This window comes from Leopardus geoffroyi, chromosome B1 (genome assembly GCF_018350155.1).
Source record: "Leopardus geoffroyi isolate Oge1 chromosome B1, O.geoffroyi_Oge1_pat1.0, whole genome shotgun sequence".
Taxonomy (NCBI): Eukaryota; Metazoa; Chordata; class Mammalia; order Carnivora; family Felidae; genus Leopardus; species Leopardus geoffroyi.
The window spans coordinates 159,783,992-159,797,343 of NC_059327.1; the positions used below are offsets into that span (position 1 = coordinate 159,783,992).

The 13,352-nt window shown below is 41.2% G+C and overlaps 1 long non-coding RNA gene across 1 annotated transcript in view; it reads right to left on the bottom strand.

Moving 5' to 3' along the window:
* The window catches only part of LOC123595948, a 45,886-nt gene extending 37,379 nt beyond the window's left edge, over positions 1-8,507 (bottom strand). Inside the window, exons 1-2 of the long non-coding RNA XR_006711449.1 lie at positions 8,450-8,507; positions 6,396-7,057 (exon numbers count right to left, since the gene is read on the bottom strand). This is a non-coding gene — a long non-coding RNA (uncharacterized LOC123595948). The remainder of the gene's footprint in view (positions 1-6,395; positions 7,058-8,449) is intronic.
* Between the last annotated feature and the right edge of the window lie 4,845 nt (positions 8,508-13,352).

Sequence of the window (13,352 nt, forward strand, 5' to 3'; positions counted from 1 at the left end):
ACTGAGCCACCCAGGTGCCCCACTGTTGGTGGGAATTTAAGTTGGTGCAACCATTATGGAAAACAGTATGGAGTTTCTTCAAAAAATTAAATATAGGACCAGCAATTCCACTTCTGGGTATTTATCCCAAGGAAACTAAAATACTAACTTGAAAAGGTATATGAACCCCTATGTTCACTGTAGCATTATATACAATAGCCAAGACACGGAAACAACTTTAGTGTTCACTGAAGGATGAATGGACAAAGAATATGCAGTATGTAGGGATGCCTGGCTGGCTCAATTGGTAGAACATGAGATTCTCAATCCTGGGGCTGTGAGTTCAAGCCCCACATTAGGCATGCAGCCTACTTTAAAAGAAAGAATATGTGGCATATATAAAAACAATGGATATTACTCAGCCATAAAAAACAATGAAATCTTGCCATTTGTGACAACACAGGTGGACCTAGAGGGTATTATTCTAAGTGAAATGAGTCAGAGAAAGGCAAATACTATATGATTTCATTAATATGTGGAGTCTAAAAAACAAAACACATGAACAAACAAAAAGCAGAAACAGACCCATACATACAGAGAAGAAACAGATGATTGTCAGAGGGAAAGTGGGTATGGGAGGATGGGCAAAAAGGAATGAGGGGAGTAGTAGGTATAGGCTTACAATTAGGGAATGAATAAGTCACAGGGATGAAAGGTACAGCAACAATGCATACAGTCAATGAAATTGTAAGTGTTGTATGGTCACAGATGGAAGCTACACTTGTGGTGAACACAGCATGACATACAGAGTGTCGTATCACTATGTTGTACACCTGAGATGAATGTACCAGTGTGTGTCAACTATAATTTGATTTTTTTTAAAGTATGTTGTTTTACATCACCAAATTTTAAGGTAATTTATTAACAATAATTAGTAATAGGCAACTAATACAATAAGAAAAAATAAACAAATTAAGCACTGAGTATAAAAATATTTTTAAAACCAGAATAAACATAAGGAAAGCAAAGATTGGGTGCCTGGGTGGCTCAGCCGGTTAAGCATCCAACTTCGGCTCAGGTCATGATCTCACGGTTTGGGAGTGCGAGTCTCACATCCAGCTCTGTGCTGACAGCTCAGAGCCTGAAGCCTGCTTCAGATTTTGTATCTCCCTCTCTCTCTGCCCCTCCCCCTTGAGTGCTCTCTCTCTCTCTCTCTCTTTCAAAAATAAATAAACATTAAAAAAAATTAAAAAAAAAAAGGAAAGCAAAGATCAAATCCAAAAATCAACAAATTAGAGATTTAAAAAATTGTAGAACTGAAAAATAAATCCAAGAACCAACTCTTTGAAATGCAGTAAACTACTAACTTACCCAAGAAATAAAAAAGAAGAGGGGCACCTGGGTGGCTTAGCCAGTTAAGCATCCAACTGTTGATTTTGGTTCAGGTCTTATCTCATAGTGAGATTGAGTCCCATGTCAGGTTCTGCACTGACAGTGGGGAGCCTGCTTGGGATTCTTTCTCTCCCTCTCTCTCTGCCCCTTCTCTACTTGCACACACATGCACTCACTCTCTCTCTCAAAATAAATAAGCATTAATAAAAATAATAAAAAAGAAGAAAACATGAATATACAAAATAAAAATGAAGATGGGAAAATAAGCACAGATACAGAAAATTTTTATTTTATTTTTTGTTTATTTTTGAGAGAGAGAGAGAGCAGGGGAGGGGCAGACTGTGGATCTGAAGTGGGCTCTGCAATGACAGCAGGGAGTCTGATGCCACACTTGAACTTACAAACCATGAGATCATGGCCTGAGCTGAAGTCAGACACTTAGCTGACTGAGCCACCCAGGTGGCCCTAAAAAAAGATTGTAAAGTACTTGGTTGAGAGGTCAGTCTACTCTCTGTTGGTACTGTGTCTCTTCGGCTTGAGCAATAGCTCCAATAAAGTCTTGCCTGCCTTTACTGGGCAAAGGAAAGAAGAAAGAAAGAAAAAAGTACTTGATTGGAAAGAAAGAAAGAAAGAAAGAAAGAAAGAAAGAAAGAAAGGAAGGAAGGAAAGGAAGAAAAGGAAGGAAGAAAGAGAGAGAGAGAAGGAGGGAGGGAGGAAGGAAGAAAGAAGAAAGGAAAGTACTTGATTCAACTTCATAAATTATTAAAATTACTAAAAGAAAATGTTTATTTCATACATAAGTCCCTTCCTTTTCCCTATGGGGAAGTCAAATGATATAAATATAGGCTTTGTGGCTTTATCCTATTCTCTGTAATTGAGGGTGAAATTGGGTGAAAATCTTACAAAGCAGTATTTTTCAATCTGCATGTCACAACCTATCAATGGTTATGAAATCTGTGTAGTGAATCTTGACCAGAATTTTAAAATAACATAGAATATAAAAATCAGAGTGGACTACATGTTATTAATAAAATATAATAAGGATAAGTGTTGTTTTCATAAAACTTGTACTTCAGATACGTGTGTGTGAATGTGTACACATTAGTTGTGGTATAAAAGTGTATTTTTTACTCTTTGTCCAAGTCAAAAGCATTTGAGATTCACTAGTGCAGGTCTCGGGGTATGTGGAAAGTAATTACATACACAAAGATAACTCCCTAGAGTATCTTTAATTGGGAGTCCCAACACAGAAACAGGATGGTACAACTTTTATCCATTAAAATGTATGCCACAATCTTATAGGTTTCAAACTGACTCATTTTTTCCAGGGGTTAACTGTGCTTTCTTTACCTGCTGTATAGTGTCATTGGCGATTTCCATCTGTTCCAATGATCTTGTATTTCATGGCAACTGTTAGACTTCTTCAGTTTTATCCACTTTAAAATTATGGGTGCATGTTTTTTATATCGAGAATTTGTTCATTTCTTGCTACATGGTGGATTCCTGAATTTTATGTTATTTTTCCTTTAGTTTTAAGTTATATATATGTTTTCCATATGGAATCTATCTGCCAAACATATGGAAAAACAAAATATAAACACTGAAGATCAAGTCATTTCACCAGCCCTTTGGGTTGCCCTTACCTCCTAACTTAACTCCTTCTTCCTGCTCTTCTCTGCTTTCCTCCTAAATATTGCATTGAGAAGGTATATTGGCATTCCTCTCTCTCAGCCTTCACTCTGGGGGAAGGGCTGCCATGGTATAAATAGACGAATGGAAAGGCCTACGTATCAGGGAACCGAACACTGGCTAACAGCCAACAAAGACCTGAGCTCTGACAGCAGCCACACAAGTGAGCTTGGAAGTGGATCCTCCCCTAGTTGAGCCTTGAGACGACTGAGGATCTGTCCTGGCTGACAACATACTTGCTTCCTTGTGAGACCCTGAGCCGAAACGAAGGACCCAGCAAAGATGTATCTGGATTCTTGACCCACAGAAACTGTGAGATAATGTTTGCTGTCTTAAGTTGGTATGATTTGGGGTAATTTGTCACACAACAAAGGGGCAAGTCACCCATTGTTTGAGCTTTGGTTGGAGATGTGGCTCAGCCTCTATCAGAGGTGTTGAAAGGAGCCAGGTATGGTTTGTCCTCAATTCCTGATGAATTTGGGCACATGTGAGCACATGACCCAGGCTCACCCTATCCAGGAAGGGCCTAGGATTTAGCGACCTAAATCCCTAAAGAAGTAGGGATGGCTGAGGAATGATTCTTTACAATGCCCTCCCCTCACCCCCAGCTACACCAAGTGTTCCAAAGCAGAGGTGCCAATGCCAACTTCCTAGCAAGTCTGTTCCTTCAGAGGACTCTGGCCCTCAATTGCCCTTATCTTTAAAATGGAGATAACAACAGTTCCTTTAATGTAGGTTTGCTGTGAAGATTACATGAATCCAAATGAAGTGCTTAGGTCAGCATACTGGCATACAGTAAGTGCTATTTTATTTAAAAAAATTTTTTTAATGTTTAATTAGTTTTGAAGGAGAGAGAGACAGAGAGTGAGCGGGGGAGGGGCAGAGAGAGGGAGACACAGAATCCTAAGCAGGCTCCAGGCTCTGAGCTGTCAGCACAGAGCCAGATGTGAGACTTGCACTCCCAAACCGTGAGATCATGACCTGAGCCGAGGTCAGACACTTAACTGACTGAGCCACCCAGGGGCCCCTAGTAAGTGCTATTTTAATGTTGACTTTTATTATTATTTTACACGTGAGGAAATTAAGGCCCAGAACAATAATTTGCCAGGATTGGAACTCATACTGAACAAGTGGAAGGGGATATAAGAAAATGGGAGCTCCTTACCCCTTTGCTTTTAGGAAACTTGTAGAAAGATGCTCTAAAATTGAGAGTTGCTGACACTGAAGACAGAGAATCAATGGGAGAGTTTTGAGTAACAGTGTGGAGTCATGCTTTACCACTCCCAAGGCATTTGGTCTCCCCTGCATGGGAGAGAGTTCAGATTCCCAGTGTAGTTTGCTTCTTCAGGGTTGAGCTGCTAAGAAACCTTGAATTGAGTAGTGGGATCAGGGCAGCTCCACGTTTTCCCTGCGGGCTATCTCAAATAGTTAACACTTCCTGAGAGCTTACCGTGTGACTGGCACTAGTCTACCACATGCTTGTTTTTTTTGTTTTTTGTTTTTTTTTTTTGGCATTAACTTATCCCAGAAACCTTATGGGGTAGTTATTATCTCCATTTTACAGATGAGGGAACTAAAGCACAGAGAAGTTAAGTACCTTACCCAAATCACACAGCTAGTGAATAGCAGAGCTTTGAATTTGGGCAGTTTAGCTCCAGATGATGCTCCTAACCACTGTGTTTCCCTGCCTCTCAGGTGAAGTGGTTCAGTCCTCCCAACCTCTAAGCAGTCTCGTGCAAGCGCTCATCAACTACCTCATGTGCTGGTCACTATGGTCGGCTGAGTGCTGGTGCCCAAAGATACCCAAACCCTAATGTCCAGAACCTGTGAATGTTACCTTGCATGGCAAAAAAGATTTTACAGATGTGATTAAACAGAGATTATCCCAGATTATTCAGGCAGGCACTAACTGTAATCACAAGTGCCCTTATGACAGGGAGCCAGAGGGGATTTGAGTATAAAAGAGCAAGTAGGAGACCTGAGGGTGGAAGCAAGAGGTTGGAGTGATTCAAGGAAGGAGTCAGGAGTTAAGGATGAAGGCAGCCTCGAGAAATTAGAAAGGGCAAGAAAATGGATTCTGTCATACAGCACCAAAAAGAGCCACTCTGCCTACAGCTTGCCTTTAGCTCAGGAAAACTGATTTCAGACTTCTGACTTCAGGAAGTGTAAGAAGGGGCACAATAATGGCTCAGTCAGTTAAGCATCCGACTTTGGCTCAGCTCATGATCTCATGGTTGGTGAGTTCAAGTCTGGCATTGGGGCTCGCTTCAGATCTTCTGTCTGTCTGTCTGTCTCTCTCTCAGCCCCTCCCCCACTCGAGGTCCTCTCTCTCTTCCTCCCACTCTCTCTCTCTCAAAAATAAACATAAAAAAAAAAAAGAAGCACCATATTGCAGAGATGCTGAACCAAAAAAAAAAAAAAAAAGTGTAAGAAAATAAATTTGTGCTTTTTTAAGCCACTAAATTTGTGGTCATTTGTTACAGCAGCAATAGGAAACCAACACAGTCACCAACTTCAAGGGTGCCTCATTTCTGGGGTCACGGCATTAGGGCAGGGATTACAGGCAATTCTACCCCCTTCGTCCCTGCCCCCCATCAGTCATCTGTCACATCATATGCCAGCAGCTTCCATTCCTTCATTCACATATTTACTGAGTGCCTCTTAGGGTCTAGGCACTACTAGGAGTCCTGGGCTTATAATCAGCAGTAAACAAGACAAAAATGTTACCTCACAGCTTCCATTCCAATGGAAGAGAGAGACCAAACAAACACAAATGAAGAAATAAATTCTCTGAAGACAATTTGTTTAGCTTAGGCCTCAGTCATCACTCACCTGGGAAACTTCACCTGCCTTTTCATGAAAGACATCCTTGTCCAGTTTCTTTGTGAGCCAGACCTTGTGTGAGGCTCCTTCACTCTTGGGCCCCCTCACCCCAACCAATGCATTTACCACACCAGAGTTCTTTCCTTTTTTAAAAATTTTTAAAAGTAATCTCCATGCCAAACATGGGGCTTGGACCCATCACCCCGAAACCAAGAGTTGCGTGCTCCACCACCTGAGCCGGCCAGGTGCCCCCAGTGTTATTTCTTCAATGGCCCATCATCTCTGAGGGATCAAGACCAAATTCCTTAGCATAGCTCAAAAGATCCTTCTGGCTTTGGTTCCTGCTCCCCACTCAGCCTCATCCCACCCTTCCCTTGCTCTGCCTGACCTTGCCCTCCAGTTCAGCTGACCCGCTGGTGTTTTTAACAAGGCCAGGACCCTTTTCTAGTCCTTTGTCGGCCTACTCACCTGCCTAGGATGCCCTTCCCCATTCCTCTTATGGAAAGCCTTACCAGGACCCCCAAGTCTGGGTTGGTTTTCCAAGGTTGGTCTCCTCCTTGGGGAATGGGACTGCCCACTTCATTTGTCTTGGAATTGTTAGTGTGCTGTACAAAACCTCCAGGCACACAAGAAGCCCTCATAAACATTTCCTGAATGAACGAGTGTAAGTGAAGAGGTTTCGCACATCTAACCCTAGGAGTGAAGAGAAAGAAGTCATTCATGAGAGCTAGGTGTGCCTTTCAGAGAATGTGAAATTTCAGACATGCTTCGTGGAAGGGCCAAGGCTTGGCAGGGCTTCTCCAGGCTGGCAAGCTGGAGCGGGTTTTGGGAGACCAAGCTGAGCTTAGAAGGTTGGGGAGGAGGCTGAGGGGAGGAAGCTTATTAGTCATGGCTGCAGGAAGGAAGTTTGAAGAAAACAGAAAGGTTTTTAAAATCACCTTGTTGAGGTGCGTGGGCCTTCATTATTTAGGTGTCAGAAAACTATTACAGGGGGCAAGTTGTTGGGCTTCGATGTACTGGACCATTAGGAGGCCCTTCTCTAGAGACGTGTTACAAAGAGCCACTTCTTAACGCACGTCTCTGCCTGGTAAACCACCCATACCTGACGGAAAGAACTGGAATGCTTCTTCTTTTATTTGGGCCAGGCTGCTTTCAGATGGCTCAGACTGCCCCCCTGGGAAGGGAGAGGAAAAAGGTAGGAGGAAGAAGTCAGAGCTAGGAGGCGGTCAAGCCCCAGAGAAGGCAAGGTGCTAGAGAAGCCCCAGAATCTTCAGTGGGCTGATTCTGTGATCCGAAGGCACTCTTAAAGCTGGAAGGGGAGTGGTATTGTCTTTGTGTCTAAAGCTTGTTTATTCCCCTGGGGCTGGTTCTTTGATTGCTGTGCTTTAGAATATTTGCATATCAATTAGACACAATGGGACAATAGTCACACAAACCCCCAGGTGGGCTGGTCTCTGGACAGAGTTGAAGGAAGGTTGACCTTCAACTCTTCTGGGAATCTCTATAGCAATTTAAGGGACTGAAGAGCTTATTCAGACGATGGGCTGGGTGGGGCCCAAACTTGTATTCTTTTTTAACTGTTTTCAGGCTGAGAGGAGATAGGAGAGGATGACATTTCTCTCTGGTACCAGCTCCCCAGCTCCCCTCACTCCAGCCCTGCGTGCTGCCACTTTTCTCCACATCCCCCCACGCGCTGCCACTAAAAGGGCAGCACCCCACTCCAGTTGCCACCAGATGTAGAATTTTCCAAGGGGCTAGCATTTCTGGTTGTTCCTGATCTGTGAGTGAATCCTGATGCCAAATCTCTTCCCTGTGTCTGTGTCTTGATCCCTTCACCAGCCCCACATGGTGTCATTTCACTCAACATTTCTTTAAAGACTGGTGTTGTCCTCTCATACTGAAGTGGTTGCTACTAGTGACATTGTGGAACTTTTGCAGAAAAATGGAACCCTTCAGTGACTGAGGAATAAAAAATGTTTAAATATAATTTCAAAAAAATTGAGGACCTTAGATACACAGACATCATGCCTCTTGTAGAAAAGATTGCTCATCACTAACCCATGCTTGGTTTACTGCCTTCTCAAAGTTTCACAGGAGAGGCATACAGGTCCCTTAGTAGCCAAGACTGTGGGATCTGTGAACCTTGAGGCTGTGTCATTTATTCCGGAAGCTGACACACAGCTGACATTCAGTAAATACATTCGTATATTTAGGAGCGAAGCCACCAGTAGTCTCTGGGCTGACTTCTCCCTCACGCCCCACCCTTTCTGCATAAATCATCAACTCAGGTCTCACTCCTGCAAAACCAAACCAAACAAGTATCTCCATAACCCCTCCCCCACCTCACCCCACTCCCTCACTTGCCCCTGCCGGCTTCCTTAGCTCCCTTTGTAGGAAAAAAGAGCTCCACTTCTATTCACTCACTATCCCCCAATATTATGAAATCTGCCTTGAGCATCCATTACTCACAGAAACTGTACCCACTACATTCGTCAGTAGCCTCTTCATTGAGAAACCAGTCCGGCCCTGTTTAGTCTTTAGCGTGTGCTGCTGTTGATGGTTTTACCTGGACATCATGGCTTCCCCAACGACATGCTATTCCAGTTCTCTAAGGACCTTTTCAGGCCACTTCTCCCCTCCTCCACTTCAGAGCCTTTTGTAATTTTTACTCATGACCTCATCAACACAGGAGTTGCCAAGGATTCTAATGCTGATCTCCACCCCTCCCCCCCCCACCCTTTCGCTCATCTAGACCATTGCTCCCAAATGTGCTCCACCTGGACCAGCAACATTGGCATCATTGAGAGCTTGTGAGAAATGCAGAATCGCAGGTCCTACCTTGGGCTTCCTGCATCAGAATCCGCACTTTTACTGAGTGACTCATCTGCACCTTAAAGTTGAAGAAATTCTGGTCTATAGCAGTGTTGTCCAATAGAAATATAAAGTGGGCCCCATGTGTAATTAAAATGTCTAATAACTACACTTAAAAAGCTGAAGAGATACAAGTGAAATTAATTGTGATCATGTAGTTCATTTAACTCAATATATCCACAATGTTGTAACTTCAACATGTAACATGTATAAAAATTATGGAAATATTTTATGTTCCTTCTTTTGTAGTAAGTTTTTGAAATTCAGAGTATATTTTATACTTACAGCACACCTCAATTCACCCCACCACAATTTTTAAAAAAATGTTTATTTTTTTTGAGAGAGTGAGCAACAGAGTGCAAGCAAGGGAGGGGCAGAGAGAGAGGGAGGCAAGGAATCCGAAGCAGGCTCCAGGCTCTGAGCTGTCAGCAGAATTGGAAGAAGGGCTCAAACTCACGAACCAACTGTGAGATGATGACCTGAGCCAAAGTAGGATGTTTAACCAACTGAGCCACCCAGGTGCCTCCACTCTACCACGTTTTAAGTCGTCTATAGGCACGTGGCTGATGCCTACAGTATTAGTCAATGCAGCTGTAGAGTTTAGCATGAATATAAGAATTTAGGGTTTAAAGTGAAATAATCTGAGTGTGATCTAACTTCAGCACTTCTTAGCTTTGTGATCGTGTGCAAATTTCCCTCTCTGCATTTCCTTTCCTCATGTTAGCAGAGAATAATATTCACTATCTAACAGAGTCTCAGTAAAGATTAGAGATAATGAATATAAATGTATGCAGCACATGATAAATGGTGACTATCTATACTTTTCTTTTTGGAGATTTATCTCATTACAGTAAAACCATGGTTTACGAACATAATTTGTTCTGGAAACATGCTTGTAAACTGAAGCATTCATATATCAAAATGAATTTCAAGAACCATTGGCTCATGTGATATTCAGCATCATGTACTGCTTGTCGTATTGCAAGCCATTGCTCATTTATCAAGTTAAACTTTATTAGAAATGTCTGCTTGTCTTATGGAACACTCGCAGAACAAGTTACAAACCCAAGGTTTTGCTGTATATGCAAGGTTTGCCTCCTTGATAGACAACATGTTAATAATTATTATTTGCAAAAGGCTTTTTATAAGTGTAATGGTTATTAAAAGATTGTTTTAGTGCTTCTTCATATGATTCTTAGTAGCTGATTCAAAATGTAAACGATTTATTTTTTTAAGTTTTTATTTAAATTCCAGGTAGTTAACGTATCAAAATGTAAGCAATTTAAATCTATTTAAATCCTTGCTTTCTAACGTTATATAATGGCAGACTCTGGAGCCAGACTTCCTAGGTTCAAATCCTAGCTTTGTCACTTACCAGCTGTGCCTCAGTTTCCTCATCTAAAATAGGACTTCTAATAGTCTCTATACTATGGAGTTGTTGCAAAGAGTAAATACATAGAAATTCCTCACACCAGTACCTGACCCATAGAGGTGATGTGGGATTGTCGAGCCTACCAGTCAAAGAATTCTTGAGATGTTTTAGGTGCAGAATGGTAGTTTGGGGCACCTAGGTGGCTCAGTCAAACGTCCAACTTCAGCTCAGGTCATGATCTCACGGTCTGCGAGTTCGAACCCCGCGTCAGGTTCCGTGCTGACAGCTCAGAGCCTGGAGCCTGCTTCGAATTCTGTGTCTCTCTCTCTCTCTCTGCCCCTCTCCCATTTGTGCACTCACGTTCACACACTCTCTCTCCGTCTCTCTATCTCTCAAAAATAAATAAACATTAAAAAAAAAAGGAATGATGGTTTTATTACAGCACAGGGACAGGACCCATGGACAGAAAGAGCTGCATTGTGATTGTGGGGAGTGACTGATAATATAGGGGTTTCTATCCTATGGAGGTGAAGGTGCTACAGGAAATTGAGTCTAGAGTTCCTGATGGTCTATTAGTGTTTTTCTTGTAAATCATTAAGACAGTTTCAAACTATAGTGGAGTTTCATGCCCTACATGACTGTGATCTTTATTAATTGACCATTTGTTTTTCCCCTTCATTTGTTCTTAAGCAGTTACTAGTGCCTGGGGAATGTTATATATATATCCCACCTTAAGGGGGCGAGGTTGCAGGTGTCAGTTCATGTTTTGTCCTCAGCTTGCCTTTTGCTCTCTCATCAGGAGGCACTACAAATTATAACAATAATAAAGGGCCCATTAACAAAAACAATTATGAAGAGTTTGGGGGTGTTGGAAATGCCTATGTTATGATGTTAAATAAAAGAAACAACACAAAATAGTTCTTATAGTATGATCACAACTATATTTGAAACAAAGAAGCTTAGGGATGCCGGGTGGCTCAGTTGGTTAAGTGTCCAACTCTTGATCTTAGCTCAGGTCATGGTCTCACAGTTCGTGGGTTTGAACCCCGCATTGGGCTCTGTGCTGATGGGGAGAAGTCTGCTTTGGATTCTGTCTTTCCTCCTTTCTGTTCCTTTCCCACTTGTGCTCTCTCTCTCAAAATAGATAAGTAAACTTTAGAAAAAAACAAAAACAGGGGTGCCTGGATAGCTCAGTCAGTTAGGTGTCCAACTTCACCTTAGGTCATGATCTCATGGTCCGTGGGTTCGAGACCCACACTGGGCTCTGTGCTGACAGCTCAGAGCCTGGAGCCTGCTTCAGATTCTGTGTCTCCATCTGTCTCCACCCCTCCCCTGCTCATGCTCTGTCTCTATCTCTCAAGAATAAATAAACATTAAAAAAAATTTTTAGAAAAACAAAAACAACAAAGTAGCTTAGAATTGTGGCTAGGGGTGAGACACTAAATGTTAATTGTGGTTGTGTTTGGTAGATAGAATTTTGAGTGATTTTTTTCTTTCTGCTTTTTACGATATGCATTAATTTTATAACAAGGAAAACCAAATTAACTTTATTTCCTAAATTGTTTATTGGCTGAGAGAATGGGCTCTGGAATAAAACTCCCTGGATTCCCTTGAGGGCTTTATGTTAAGTGAAATAAGTCAGACAGAGAATTGACAAATACTGTATGATCTCACCGACATGTGGAATCTAAAAAAAGCCTAACTCATAGAAACAGAATAGAATGCTGATTTCTGTGGCTCTGATGTGGAGGAAATGGGAACATGTTGGTCAAAGAGCACAAATTTCTAGTTATAAGATGAACAAGTTGTGGGATCTAATATTCATCATGGTGACTACAGTTAACAGAACAGTACTGTGTTATATCCTGGAGAGTTGCTAAGAAACTGATGCAGCCACTCTGGAGAACAGTGTGGAGGTTCCTCAAAAAACTAAAAATAGAACTACCTTATGACTCAGCAATTGCACTACTAGGTATTTACCTAAAGGATACAAAAATACAGATTCAAACGGGTACATGCACATGTTTATAACAGCATTATCAAAATAGCTAAATTATGGAAAGAGCCCAAATGTCCATCACTTAATGAATGGATTAAAAATGTGACATATATTAATGTTAACATTAATTATTAATAATATTAATAAAATTAATATGCACATATATGCGTATAATGGAATATTACTCAGTTATCAAAAAGAATGAAATCTTGCCATTTGCAATGATGTGGATGGAGCTAGAATGCATCATGCTAAGTGAAGTAAGTCAGTCAGAGAGAGAGACAAATACCCTATGTTTTCACTTATATGTACAGTTTGGGAAACAAAACAGATGAACATATGGGAAAGAGGAAAAAAGAGAGGGAAACAAACCATAAGAGACTCTATGGTAGAGAACAAACAAAATTGATGGAGGGAGGTGGGTGGGGGATAGGCTGGGTGGGTGATGAGTATGGAGAGGAGGGCACTTGTGTTGGGCACTGGGTGTTATATGTAGGTGATATGGGTCATTAGGTTCTGTGCCTGACACCAATATTACACTATATCTTGACCGGGTGGAATTTGAATAAAAATTTGGAAGTAAAAAAAAGTTGTTGAGAGTAACTCTTAAATGTTCTCACCACACACAAAAAATTGTAATTATGTGAGGTGATGGATATGTTAGCTAACTTTATTGTGCTAATCATTTCTCAATATATATATTGAGAATATATATGTGTGTATCATATATATATATGTATATATGACACATAATATACATGTATCAGATCACATTGTATGCCTTAAACTTATACAATGTTATGTGCCAGTTATATCTCAATAAAGCTGAAAAAATAAAATAAGAAATGGGGATAAAGGTCCATTTCCTAGATGTCAGAGAAGCAAATTTTAATTACATAAAATATTAAAATAAAAAAATTCCCTAGGCTCCAATTCTGGGTATGCTTTTCACTACTGACAACCTTGGATAACTTGCTTAACTCCTCTGTGTCTTGACTGATTTCCTCACCTATAAAATAGGAATAATAATTACACCTAACTCATAAGAATTATAAGAATTAAGTTATACAATACCTATAAACTGTTTAGGAAAATCGCATATAATCACAATGCATTGTGAAGAAGAAGAAGAAGGAGAAGGAGGAGGAGGAGGAAGGGGGAAAGAGGAGGAGGAGGAAAAGGAGAAGAAAGGGAAGAAAAGAAGAAGAAGAAGAAGCAGCGGAGAGG